The 13,905-nt window shown below is 31.6% G+C and overlaps 1 protein-coding gene across 2 annotated transcripts in view; it reads right to left on the minus strand.

Annotated features, from left to right (window-relative positions):
• Positions 1-13,905, minus strand: part of LOC147066351 (uncharacterized) — a 1,224,975-nt gene that overhangs the window by 535,910 nt on the left and 675,160 nt on the right. Inside the window, exon 1 of one of the 2 annotated variants that reach the window (XM_085955768.1) lies at positions 10,445-11,335. The exons of the other annotated variant lie outside the window; for it this stretch is intronic. The gene's annotated coding sequence lies outside the window, so the exon portion shown is untranslated. Of the gene's footprint in view, positions 1-10,444; positions 11,336-13,905 lie in introns of those variants that run through there. 2 annotated transcript variants of the gene reach the window in all.

Genomic DNA, 13,905 nt, shown 5'->3' on the forward strand with positions numbered 1-13,905 from the left:
AGATTCATTAAAAATGAATCGAAATTCAAGTGTATGTTCACTACGTACAAATTTACAATATGATTTATGACATACCGATTGAGCAACCGTTAACAGAATAATGGATCATAAAATGATGGATATTATGAAGAAATAATATTTATATGAAAGTATAACACGTAGATATCTAAGATATATGAAATAATTAAAAATATTTATCTTATTTCGGACAATATTTATGAAATTATTTGGGACGGGTATTTAAATAAAGTTTAAATATTCTAAATAATGTTAAATATTTTCCATATATATTATGAAAGTCATAAATTATACATGCGGGTGATAAACGCATCCTTCCCGCAAAGTTTCGAAACCGAGTAATAACAAAAGCTCTGGCGAAGGCGTCTATTGATTGGATTATAAACAAATTGATTTGGAGCGAATAATGTGGCGAAAGCTTAGGGATAAAGTTCAGAGCTTAAAAGTTTCTGTATACAGAACAAACTTTGAAGCTTTCGGTATGTATCGAAAAATTGCAGACGGCATGAGACATTTAATTTGAAAGGGATTTTTAATCGAGATTTATCGAATGCAATTTGTACACGAGAGTGACAAATCGGTCTGCAAGCTTTTTTGTTTTACAATTTGTAAATAGTAGATAATTTATATACTTACTTATTAAATAAGTAGATATATTGGTACTGTTCGGTTATACGGAATACAGCGGAAAACGCATTTTGAAAATACCCGATATACTGGATTATTTGTTAGTTTGGGTTAGTTTAGGTTAGGTTAGGTTGGGTTGGGTTAGGTTAAACTAACAAATAATCCAGTATATCGGCTATTTTCAAAATGTGTTTTCCGCTGTATTCCGTATAACCGAACAGTACCGATATATTATGTTTATGAATGGATTAAGAAAAGTTCGATTATATTATGTAAACTGGCTTGGAATGATATATATTTTCAAATTTATTGGTGATTGCATTAATTCTCCCCATTCGGTTGAAGTCAAGGACAATGGATGCATAATATTGCAAACATTAATATGTAAAACCTTAAGATAAATATCGAAATAAAATGTGTAATAAGGTATAAATAAGTAGGTACATGATATATAAATATAAATTTATGAAGAGTGGCTTTCGTTCAGTCGTGGATCGATCAGGGATGATACTGATTGGTATAACATACATAAACTAAGATAAAATTATTCAATCGTACATAACTTATTTCAGATATGAATAAATAATTAATTATATTAATCGGTTTAATGGAAACTGTTAATTCTTAGTGGAAAGTAAATTCTCACATCAATGAAATCCTGATTGCCATTTAATTATGTAGATGAAATAGGTACTTTATATTTTGTTTTATTTAAATTAATATTGTATCAAGATGTAAAAAGTAATTAGCATAATGTCGCTGAAATTATAGAAGGGGTTGGTACAAAGTGTTCATATTTTAATAATAATTTGAAAACTCATTGAGATTTTAAAGCAATAAATAAATGAATAGATATCACTTTTATTTGAGTTTCATTTAATAATAAGCATTTCATTAATAATTTTGCAAAATTAATGAAATGTTTTGTGTTTTCTGACTTTGGGGGTAGGTTTAGGTAAACAGAAGACGTTTAAAATTGTATTTTATGATTTTGCTTTATATGCGGGACAATAGGGGTGATTTACATAGGTACTAAGAATTGGAAATACATTATTATTTGTATGCCAATGAAAGTAAATGTTTAATGGGCCATTGGATTGTTCAGATGTCAAACAAAAAGTGGGTATAATTACAAAGCCCCTTTTCAGTAGGCGAACCCGTGTTCATTTTGCCCCCATACCATAGCCATACGAGAATGACGGTCACATTACAGCGAAAGATCCGGTTCTACTTTCATCGATAACACACAATCACAATTTTGACTCTATCTTTTTGTTGCATAGGTACATGCACAAAATACATTTAAATTATGTGTATTGATCATACAACGGAATTAAAACTGATAATAATTTAAGAGTTACTTTCCAGTATCATCCATTATCATTGTTATCAAACCATGAATATAATGGTATGGTATAGACATAGTGGTATAGGTACTGTTACCCCGCCAACTATTATTAAAATGCAAGGAAGAAAGAAACTACCATACTAGGTTCTTTACGCATGCTGAAGTAAAACAGTGCTTATTTCTTCTATAAACGCGTGATAAATTCCTGGTGTCAAATCTATCAAAAATTTAGTTAATACGTCATCCATACAATACGTAATATACTTAATTTGTGTTTTCCGCAGAGAATATGACAATCTGGTAAATTCATGATGTTGGGTCGGGTCGAAAGTCGGAGGGCGCGAGAACAGACCTAATTAAGAGTGTCACAGGGTTCACATTGACGAAGACACCCCTGTGTGCCGCTGAATGTAAGGAGAGATAGAGCAAAACTGTGGAGAAGACTGTCAAGCGGCAAAATCATCTGGATCACGATCCTCATTCATGAGGTTTCGACAAAAAAACAACTTGTTAAGCAATGTTGGTTTAGTGAAAGATTAACATAACAGCGGTTGGTTATGAAAATGAAAAAAACTGTGTGAATATAATATTCTTATATGTAGTACCTAAGTATATAGTTTAAAGTAAGAGATATCTACTTACTAATAATACAAGTTTCCTATCAAATAATATAACCGCATATGAAGAAGACAACGTATTTATAGGAGCTACGGAACAATTCCATCTTGTATGGTTTGGCCTGGTATAAGAATAGTTTTAAAAGTTCAATGTTCGATACTGCTGAAAATATACGTCTTGGGGTCGGGTTTTATATAATCGGATCTGTCGGTGTAATATAGCCGATGGGAGAATGAGAAATACTCGGGGTACTTGTGGGGCATTAACATTCTGCATTAAACTCTAAACCCCGGGAAATACAAAGAACATTACGAGAGCGGGGGGGCTGGAGGGGGCGGGAAAATAATTGAGGCAGATAACAAAGAAAACGTATAAGCCCGCCTTTAAAAAATCACGATCGATGTAATCGCGGCTACTCGAAATCACGCTCCGTTAATTTTCAAAATATCGCCCAGACAAATAAAACTCAATTATTGTTCTAACTTTGACGCAAAATGGAATCGCTAACAAACCAACCCACGAGTCTTATAAAAAATAACTGTTAAAAGAACATCTGAATTAGCTGGAAGATAGAAAATAGTCGTTGTACACTGTGTCGATGCTTATTAACAACACACCCTCTACGGCCTACGCATTACACAAAATAAAATAATAGTTCCTATTCTTTATTAGTAATTTTCTCTGGAAGATTTATGACAGTGAAATAAACGAATGTTTGTCTCCAAGCATTTTCCATCATCGAGATCCATATGTTTAGGACTTTCTTTATTAATATTATTAAGTAGTATTACGATTGTGCGATGGTACTGATAAATCACTACGATTCCTTGCGATATAAATAAACCAATAATCATTTTAGTGGAAAAAATATAGGTTTAAAAAATGTATAAATTAAAAAAAAGTTCAGCAGTTTTATTGGTAAGTATTATTTTTTACGTAAATTGACGTACCTACGTACGTATCTATTTTACAACGTTTTTATTAGGTGGTATTCTTATTTGTCCGGTGGTTGTTTGTCAGGTGGTTGTGTATCCGGTGGTTGTTTGTCTGGTACAATGTTGCAATCGATTTTTAATCAACTTCCCGACTAACTAGACATTTGAAACTTTTAGAATATATCAGAACACGGTGCCAGTATATTTTTTAATACTTATAGTATATATCAATTAAGTAGAATTCAATTCATTTTCAGTTAATTCTGTTTTGTATGAAAAATTATTTCGGAAGAAATCCGCATATATGTGCGTTACTATGGAAATCAATATGAGTATCAAAATGACATTTCAGTATTATTTCTATCAAACACAATTTCTTTTGATTGTTTAATAAAATAATTTTAATTTAATTTAAATAGTTTAATGAAATATTACATTTTATTTACTTAGCTCTTGATTGTTAGCTAATAATTTGGCGGGTTCGAATTCAGGGAGAAAAAAACAAATATGTATTATTAAAATCATCCATTACAACACCAAGCAGATCTGGTCTTAGACTTAGAGCGATTGAACCGATTGAGCCCAATCGAGCCTCGCGCGATAGGTGACCAAAGACGTCGCAACAAATACAAAAAAGGAATGAAGTTAGTTTTTAATTACAAAATATTTAAAGCTCAAAACCAGGCTCTTGTGCAGTAAATAATAATCATATACGCATTAGGAAAATTCGAAGCATCTTAGAGGACCACTCGCTTGAAATACCTACATATTTTAAGTGAGCTCACTGGCATTATGTGAGATGCAGTACACAACAATATTATTAGGTGAATAAAAATAGGCAAAACATTTACAGTCTTGCAATATTTGTATCTATTAAGTAGATAATTAGAAAAAATGTAGCTGAAAAAAGCTAAATTGAAAAATATTGGAATTATAATTAGGTAGGTACCTGCGTATGATAAATTAAGAAAAATTATCGATAAAAAGGGGAAAAATATCAGGAAATTATTAAGTAGGTATCTATAATACTTAATAGTCTAATTGAAGAAAAATGTCCGATAACCGGTTATAGTAAACCATTTATTATTCGCGACCCATACTTAGGGGCCTCGCATAAATTCTCCAATTGGGCCTGACAATAAGTTATTAAATAGCAAATCAATAATATAATACAAGATTTACCTAATTAAACTCTTTATGTAAGTACCTACTCTGAATTGGTAATTCTCCAGACGCGGGATTACAGCCCCGACCACAATACTTTAGAAGCGGACACTCCATCACAACTCAGTCACAACTTAACTAGATACCTACTTATACAATAATGTTTTATACTTAATATGAACGCAAAGAGTTGCTAATTGCAAACAATAATGGGTATGTTTTGAAGTGAATATACCTACGTCTTATTTGTAAATTTTGTTTAAAAATTGTTCGTTCGATTTTTAAAAAGGTTGCAATTTTATAAGTTTGAAGTAGCTACCACGCAAATCCTGTTAGGTTCGATCGTGCATAACGATTTTTGTTACAAACGGGTTTGCTGAAATGACATAAAATCTTAAGACGCCGGGCAGCGGATCCATGTGCAATAAAATCATGCTCTGCTAATTTTGAAAACGTAAAGCGAACTATTATTTTATTGTTTTGGCCAACTAACTGCTCCGAGGACAGCGAATAAAATGCCCACTCGCGGATATTTGAATAAAGAACACTTGGTTTTTTTTTATTACTCTGCCATAGACGAAATATGGCAAGTCAAGCGCGAGAGGTCGATCCAAGGATACCGCGTCAGCGACCGTTTTTCCTCTTTTATTACATTTTTACGACTACAGTCAACTGCTTATCTTAAACGTTCAATTATAATGCCAGTGAAAATCGTGGGGATAAAGCAAAGGCAAATGAACTATAATATTATTATAATAATCAGCTGATTCATTATAATATATAAAAAAAAATTACACCCACTTAATTATGATTCACTAATTTTCGTCAATCAATCAATATACTTAATATGGACCGAGCTGAAACTAAGTGGGAGCTACAACATGTGAACCGTATTATTTTGTATGTACAGAAAAAAAACATTGATAATAAATACGTATTTACACAAGAAGCATACTTAATAAAATCGTTTTTTTATTCAGGCAACACACACATTTCATAGATTATAATATTATTGGTGCATAAAATCAATTTAATTTTCAAATTTGGAACATATTAATTAATTCGAAGAAATCATTCAAATATTCAAGACAAGTTAAATTGTAAAATTATTTTATACGTCATAACTGACTAGCCGTACATTATTCCTATTTTGAAACCGTTATAGGCACATGGAATTCAATAAAAGTCCTATTTCCCAAATACTTAAGTACAATTTTGCAATTATGGTAGATGCCATTAATATAATGAATTACTTTGTTGGTTAATTTTAATTGAAGAGATTCATTTACGAAATACTTACATATATCTAAGTACCATACAATTAAATGAGATTTTACTTACAGAAGGCTTTTAAAAGACGCAAATGTACATGACATAATAGCTGGTATATGTACCTCAGTACCTGGCTAGTTGACAAAACAGAAGTGTCGTAAGAAAATATATTGCGCATTATTATTCCATGTACGGCCAACCTGATGACAGGTGATCTCATGTTGTGCTCACCTGTTCTGCATAACACGCAAGAAGATTTTGATTGATTGCTTGACACGAGTTATAATTTATTATCAATTATACATCTTCAATAGCATATAAACTTCTGCTAAAACAAGATGAATGTATGTGACGTGATTAGTTTCGCATGGACCGAAAAACTATTTTCAGTACCTACTGGTCAAAATTATCAAGAAGGTACTTAAACCGGCCAAGGGGTCCTTAACCTCAGTCCAAGAAATTTAAGCTAATCCTAGAGGCTAAACGCTCTGATCGTCAGATCGCGATATTTTTTCATAACAGTCGATTCGACATCATAAAACTATGCCAGTCAATGCAATGGACCATGTCCGATCCTAATAAGATCATGGGCTCCACAACAGAAAGGATATTATTTAACTTAATTAAACACATTTTGTTTTTACGAGAAATGGATATCACTTGCTCAACCTATTTGGTTCATACCCAAATTGAAAAACAATGTGTACTTGCCAAACCCAGGATTCGAGAGCGTGTATTGGCTGACGCCACAATTAAGTCATGTCGTCTGGTGTCACACGAGATGATAGTTAGGAAATCGGGCCCCTGGGACCGCGCGACGATCATGCGTGTGCAATTGGCATACTTTAACTTACCTAGTTTTCGATCGATCTATGCTCTGTGCATGCCGAGACCCATTATATTCAGGCTGTGATACGAAAATGTGATTTTTGATCGTAGTGAGTTATTGCTTATGCTTCGAACTGTTATTAGAAAATGATGATTATTTCATTTAAAAAACGGTAATTAATATGAACAAAATAAACTTAGTGCTTGTGTATAACTTAGTTTATTAATAAATTAACAAAATAAGCAAGCACTACATAATAACTAATTTATTGTAAGTACTAATAATACCCACTTAAGTACTTTCAATAAAACAAAATAATATCGTACAAAATGTTTACTTAGTTTTTTTAAATGCCCCATTTTTTATCTTATCATTAAGCACATATAGAACTCAATAACACACTAATTCAAGACAAAACTACTTCATCTTGTAGGTATGTTTCTAAACATAAAATAAATACATAACGAGAATGTAAGTAGGTACCTATAACATCACAATACTTGGATATTATTGTATATATTTATATCTACGCAGGATCGCAGTTCCTAATAGAGATGTTCATATTATTATCATTTTATCAGTTATCAGTGTTATCACTCAGCCAGGTTATCACTAATAATAAATACTATGTTATAAGTTATAACTTATAAGTATTAAATACGTATATTTCCTGTGGTTCCTATTTTATCAAATACACATTTGTTTACATAATAATAATGAATGATACTACGTATAAGTAAGTGAAATTAAATACAAATTATTGTAAGTACATAAGGTATATTAAATAAATTTTATAAAGATCGGAACCGGTTTCAATCTCTCATCAGGCATTATGAACTAAGCAGGGTTCGAAATGGACCAGAACGCACCGGAGCGCCGTTCCGGTTCATACAATCCCCAAAATTATCGCTCCGTCTCGTGTAAATATTAATTTGACCGTCTGTGCGAGATATGTCATATTATAAAAAAATCTAACAAAATCGTTTTTTTAAATACATATAAATATGTATAGAAATAGATAAGTAACAGTGTTAATGTTTTCGTTGAATTATCAAACGCTCCGGTTCGTAAAATTTTCCATTTCGAGCGCTGGAACTAAGTATCGTCACCCTTAACACCATTCAAGTTAAATTGTATCTTAAACACACGTACAAGTAAGTAACATTCAATAAAAAAGGCATATCAACTAGTATCATAATAATATACATAATATGTTGTATTACAAACAGTAGTGTGACAAAACATGTTGATCATACATAAAAAACAATGGAAAATATGTAAGTATCACTTATTTATTAATGTTGATTGCAGTGTTCTATTTACTTACCAAACCGGTGTACGGCAACACTACATTGTTTAAGTACTTACCTACGTTTTCTGAGATTTAATGAACAATTCGAACCGAGTTATCATTTCAAGGATGTTGTCAACTTATTGTTTGTGTACAACAGTGGCGAAGGGTGGAGGTAAGCTATTAAGATCACCCATAAATAGTGCACACTAAACATTGTCAGTCATACGTATTTGTTTTCATTTAAATAATACTACAATTTACAGACGGTGTTGATTAGTTTTTAAAATTCAATTGAAGCATGCTAAAACCAAGCCATAATAAATAATGGTCAAAAAAATACTTAATAATATCTAAAATTATGCAATTAAATCATACATAACTTCGGATATTTTATAGATAGATTTTTTTTTATATACTTACTTATTATAGTTTTGTTTAATGAATTAAAAAAAATTAACCAACTATAGGTATATTGTGTAATATGTATTCTTAATCCAACGAAAACAAATAAGTATGAATGAAAAAGTGTGCAAAATTTTGTCTTATCGCTCAAAATATACCAAAACTATTATGGTTTGGTTTGGGTAGGGTTCAATTGGATTTTAAAAACGAACTAACAGCCTCTGTAAATTATAGTCTTAGTTCAATAAAAACAAATACGTATGACTAACAAAGTTAAATATGCACTATGTATGGTTGATCTTAACAGTCTACCTCCACCCTTCGCTACTGGTGTACAATCATTGAGAATTGAAGAAACTAGATATGACTTTGAGTTCATGGTCTTTTTACAAAATCGGTGAACATCATAGTGTTCCTAACAAGGTTCGCAATAACCAATATCGAACATTAAATTTGTCATCTTATTATATCTACAAATCTTAAATAAAATTTATTTTTATAGAAAAATACTTTTAGTTCCACTGCAATTAGAGAAGGTGTGACAGTGACAGGCATTAAAAATTACTACTAAATCTTTCCTCTTACAGATTATGTGTAAAAAGAATAAATTAAGTCACAGTTTAATCCGTGTTGACGCCCGCAGACCACGTTTTTAAACTTTCATTTCTGCGGATCATTTTTTAAGCTTATTTTGTGAATAAGTAACTAGGAATAGGGTAACTAGGGTTAACTGGTTATTAAGCAGTTGGTAGTTCTTTACTTACTTGGATAAAGTCATTTAAATTACACTTTATTTTTTTTTTTTACTGAAATTGCGGAAAATCTTATTATTTACTTTTTTATTACTCTTTGACGAAGCGACCGCTTAATATGATTAATGAAAAACCACCCTCTTCTTGTCTGCGACAAGTGGCTACTAACTATACGTTATATTGTAATTAATGTAATACGTATTAATATAATATTCTATATCGTCATTTTGGTAAAGGTGTTTTGAGACAAAAAACCTACTGAAAAATAACTCAGTAAGTACCTAAAACAACCCACCTACTTATTTTAGGGTTACAGTAGGTTGCGTTAGGTTTTGGTATGGTTTTTCGTCTCGACCTCAATCACAATAACGATATGGAGTACCTTTTAATTATTATAATTAATATTCATCAATAGTTTTTATTATAGAAAAATAATGTTTTTGTGTATCATTATTAAATACACAAATACCTACTCACGATATCCAGGAAAAAAACTTGTATTGGTTTAAGTAAGGGGGTAGTTTATATTTATATATTAAAGGCTGTATGATTAAAATGATAATACATGAGCACATACCTACTTACTTATGTAGAAATTTTAAAAATATAATAAAATTTCAATAATCAGGCTAGGTTATGGATTATACGTGGATATAGTTATTACGTACTTATAATAGCCTAATAGGTAGGTATGTTATGTAGTTTTATTACAAAAAAATAATAGAACAAAATATTAAGTACATTGGTGAGTTATCAATCAGATATTAATTTTAACATAATAATGTATCATACCTAAAGGTTAATACAAAATAAGAATTGATCCAAATAGATTTGTACCAACAATTGATTTAGGTTTATGGCTTTTATATCATAAGATGTTCTAATTAATTGAGATGGATATTAAATAATTTTAGGTAGGTAGGTACCGAATATAATTATTACGGTATAAATAAACTTGACCGATTTCAGAGTGTTGAGACAAAACAACTTCCAACTCTCTGCTACTATTCAGTACCTACACTAACTAATCTACGTGTAAATCTTACCTGATTCTACGTTGGGCGTTCATATGTGAAGTGATTTGCTCAAATTATACAACTTTGCCTAAATAATCTTGGAAACTATTCGCCCAAGTTTGGGATAGAGCCGATAAAGGTACAAATTGTATATGAGGTATGTACTTACATCGGCCGTGTCAAATGCGAGAGGGTTTGTTCGTCAAACGAAGCGCCAACTTTGCCCCAATCGACGTGACGATCGGCGGTGGAATTTCTCCCCCAACGCACGGCGAAGTGTCAAAGTTTCTCTGAGGAACTCGATCCCAGAAATCCGAGGACACTCCCGGATAAATTACAAACAATAATCAAACACAAGAAACAATTCAAACAGTGCCGAATATTTGAAAACAAACGGCGGGAACACAAGTGAAAATTTAAGTCAATTCACAGTTCGAATTAATTCGAATTTGGAAACTGTCAGTTGTTATGTACCGACATAAAAGTTTACACTACACGAGATTATTATATTTACGGTGTTAGCAAATTTACATTGAAAATTTGCACGGATCAGCGTAAAGATAAATTATTATCGCCGCCCTCGAAGGACTAGTTTCCGCCTAAGCCAGCGAATAAACCAGCTTTGTGGGCGGACGTTAGACTACCGTTATAAACAAACGTTAAAAAATATCCGGGAAAAACTCTAAAGTTATAATTTCCCTATAATATTTTTTAAATGTAAATTTTGGTGTTGTCCGTTCGCTATCAAAGCCGTGGCAAAAGAACATAAAATGCAAAATAAACACAGATAAACACAATAATAACAGTATCGAAGAAATCTTGTTTTTATAAGTAACTGAAGAAAAAAAACTAATAAAAACACAATATTATAACACACAATAACGGGTTGTTTTAACAAGAATTAAAACACACTGATTGTTGAAACTTTAAATGTTTTTGTTTATATTGATTTGTATTATTGGGATGAGAGTTTAGAAATCGCGATCTCGCGTAATCTTTGGCCGTGTACGGGACGCAGACGACGACACAACTAACACTCCGCGCATTCAGCACTCGACTGAAAGATGTGGCGAACTGTTCGACCGGTGGCGCCCCTAGCGGCGAATCCGTACAGATAAAAACACACAGGCGCGAATGAAGTAGGACATACAGGACACGCCTCACGGTTAAACTTTGGTCAGAAATTTGCCATTAATTTGCCAAATCAATTTTCCTCGTTGGTCATTATTTTCTATTGATAAATTTTCACGCTCAAAAACCACAAAACTAAATGACCGATGATGGTTCGAAAATTACTGAGGGAAACACTTCTGGTAAATATTGTTACTGCATTATATATGAAAATAAGCAATCGATGGCATATATCAAAATATTACAAACCATGGCTTTTTTTCAGCGTTTTACAAACCAATAAAACTTTTTTGGTGGATTTTAAAACCATTTTTTGTTATTAATTCTACGATATCTGACAAAATACAATCGTAACAAAAAAAACTTTGTTTCGAAACGATTTTAAAGAAGTTCTACCACATAAACTCCAGTTCAATGAAAAAAATAACTTTTTGTAGTATTTGTCTTTATTAATGAGCAGAGCTGAATTTCCAAAACTCTGACTTGTTAAAATGTAATTAACAAATATTTTACGAGACAAGACGAGGATTCCTCAGTTTAAGAATTATATTATTTGATTCACTCACAAATTGCATGTATTTTAATGTTATTGACTCTGGGCCCCTACCAATTTGGAGACGCCGGGCTATTTATTGCCTTTGTAGCCTACATAAGGACTTCTATTAATAAATTCATAAAAATCATACCTATCTCTGTATTTATCATTTATTAAATTATTCAGGTGCTAACTTAGGTAAATATTATGGAAATTACAACATGTATTTCGTTTGTGAGAACCTCTATTAAAGTACTCTGACGTTATGGCCGCAAATATGTGTCGCATTGTAACTATCAGGGTGTTAAACCGGAACTGAACCGATAACCGGAACCTAACCGAAAAAACCGATATTTTTGGTACATGTTCAAGCACGCGCGTTAGCATGATCTTTCTCCCCACTTCAGTTGTCGTCCAGTTATCGTGACGCATCTCGATATAATAATTATCATAATTTATAATATAATTATCATAATATACGTAATATAATTAAATTGTAATCCTACGGCCGTGCTGTGTAGTTTCGGAGGTTTCACAGCGCAGCATCGGGTATCATACAGGTACCATAATTATATTGTTCTAAATTATGGTAGAAAGTATTTTTTTAATACGAATAAAAACATTTAAAAATTAATCACTTGGAGCTGAACCGAAAACCGGAACCGAGCCGATATAGGTATATTATATTTTCTTGAACCGGAACGAAAACCGAAATGAAAAAAATAACGGTTCGAAGCCCTGGTAATTAACTGTACACAATATGTTCAATCATGACTGTCTCAGTGCCCACATAGTATTAACATTGTATTTTTTTGTTAATAAACCTATGAAACTTTTGTAAATGTGAAAACGTAGTAAGAAAATAAACAAACTTTTTAAATATCTACTTTGGTCGTCCAATAAAAATAAAATATACTTAGGTATTTTTAAGTTATACAATTTTAGTACATAATATTATGTATATGTATACCGTATACCTATCAAATTAAATTAACATAATATTATAAACCTATCGAAAATATTCATATTATACAGTGACCATAAGTTCGTTATTATCATTTTAATATCTATAGTAAATAATTGGCCTAACGTTCTGATATCAATACATTGAAAGTAATTATTTCATCGCTAGTAAAACCCATTTGTACCAATGAAATGTTGAAACTCTAGAAATACGTGTTTATACCAAGTCTAATTTATAACTTGAGTCGTATATATTGTATAGAGAACACAAAAATGATTTGTTTTGTGGTTGTTTGCAATTTTGCAACATTCATAATGTTTAAAAAATCCCAAAACATCAATATTTTAAAATTGTACTTATATTTTATTCATATCGATCGAACTCTCCCTATCGAAGTGTACATAATAGTTAGTTATACTAGTATATTTCAAAGCTTTGTGGTTAATATTAGATACTTACGCTGCGATGGCCGAGCGGAAACAGCTTATAAAGTAGTGGGTCTCGGGTTCGAATAGTGGTTCTGGTTAATCGCATGATGTTTTTCAATGTGTGTATGAACGCAGAGCACGTATCGGTTGGGCATATCGGTAACATCCATTTCTCGTAAAACAAACATGTGTTAAGATAGCTCTTCGCGCGAAACTATTCTATACACAATGCGACTATCAACGGTAGTATATCATATTAATGTATTGAGACAGCTAATTGTTACAATAAGTTAACCGTCAAAACTATCAAAAAGTGCTATGTTAAACAGTCCCTATTTTGGCTGTGTTAACTTTTAGAGCGAGATAGACAGTTTTGACAGTTTAGACGGCTAACTTAATGTAACAATTATAATACCTCAATACATAAATATGATAAAGTACTGTGCGAAAACATCTATATACATCAACAACATTATTTAAATATTTAAATACATAGTCGATTTTATAATATATCTGTATATGTCTATATATTATACTTAGCTTTGAAGCGAATATGCTAATTTCTTTTTTTG

The sequence above is a fragment of the Rhyacophila brunnea genome, unplaced genomic scaffold (genome assembly GCF_057557595.1).
Source record: "Rhyacophila brunnea isolate RB1 unplaced genomic scaffold, BYU_Rbru_1.0 scaffold_5, whole genome shotgun sequence".
Classification (NCBI taxonomy): Eukaryota; Metazoa; Arthropoda; class Insecta; order Trichoptera; family Rhyacophilidae; genus Rhyacophila; species Rhyacophila brunnea.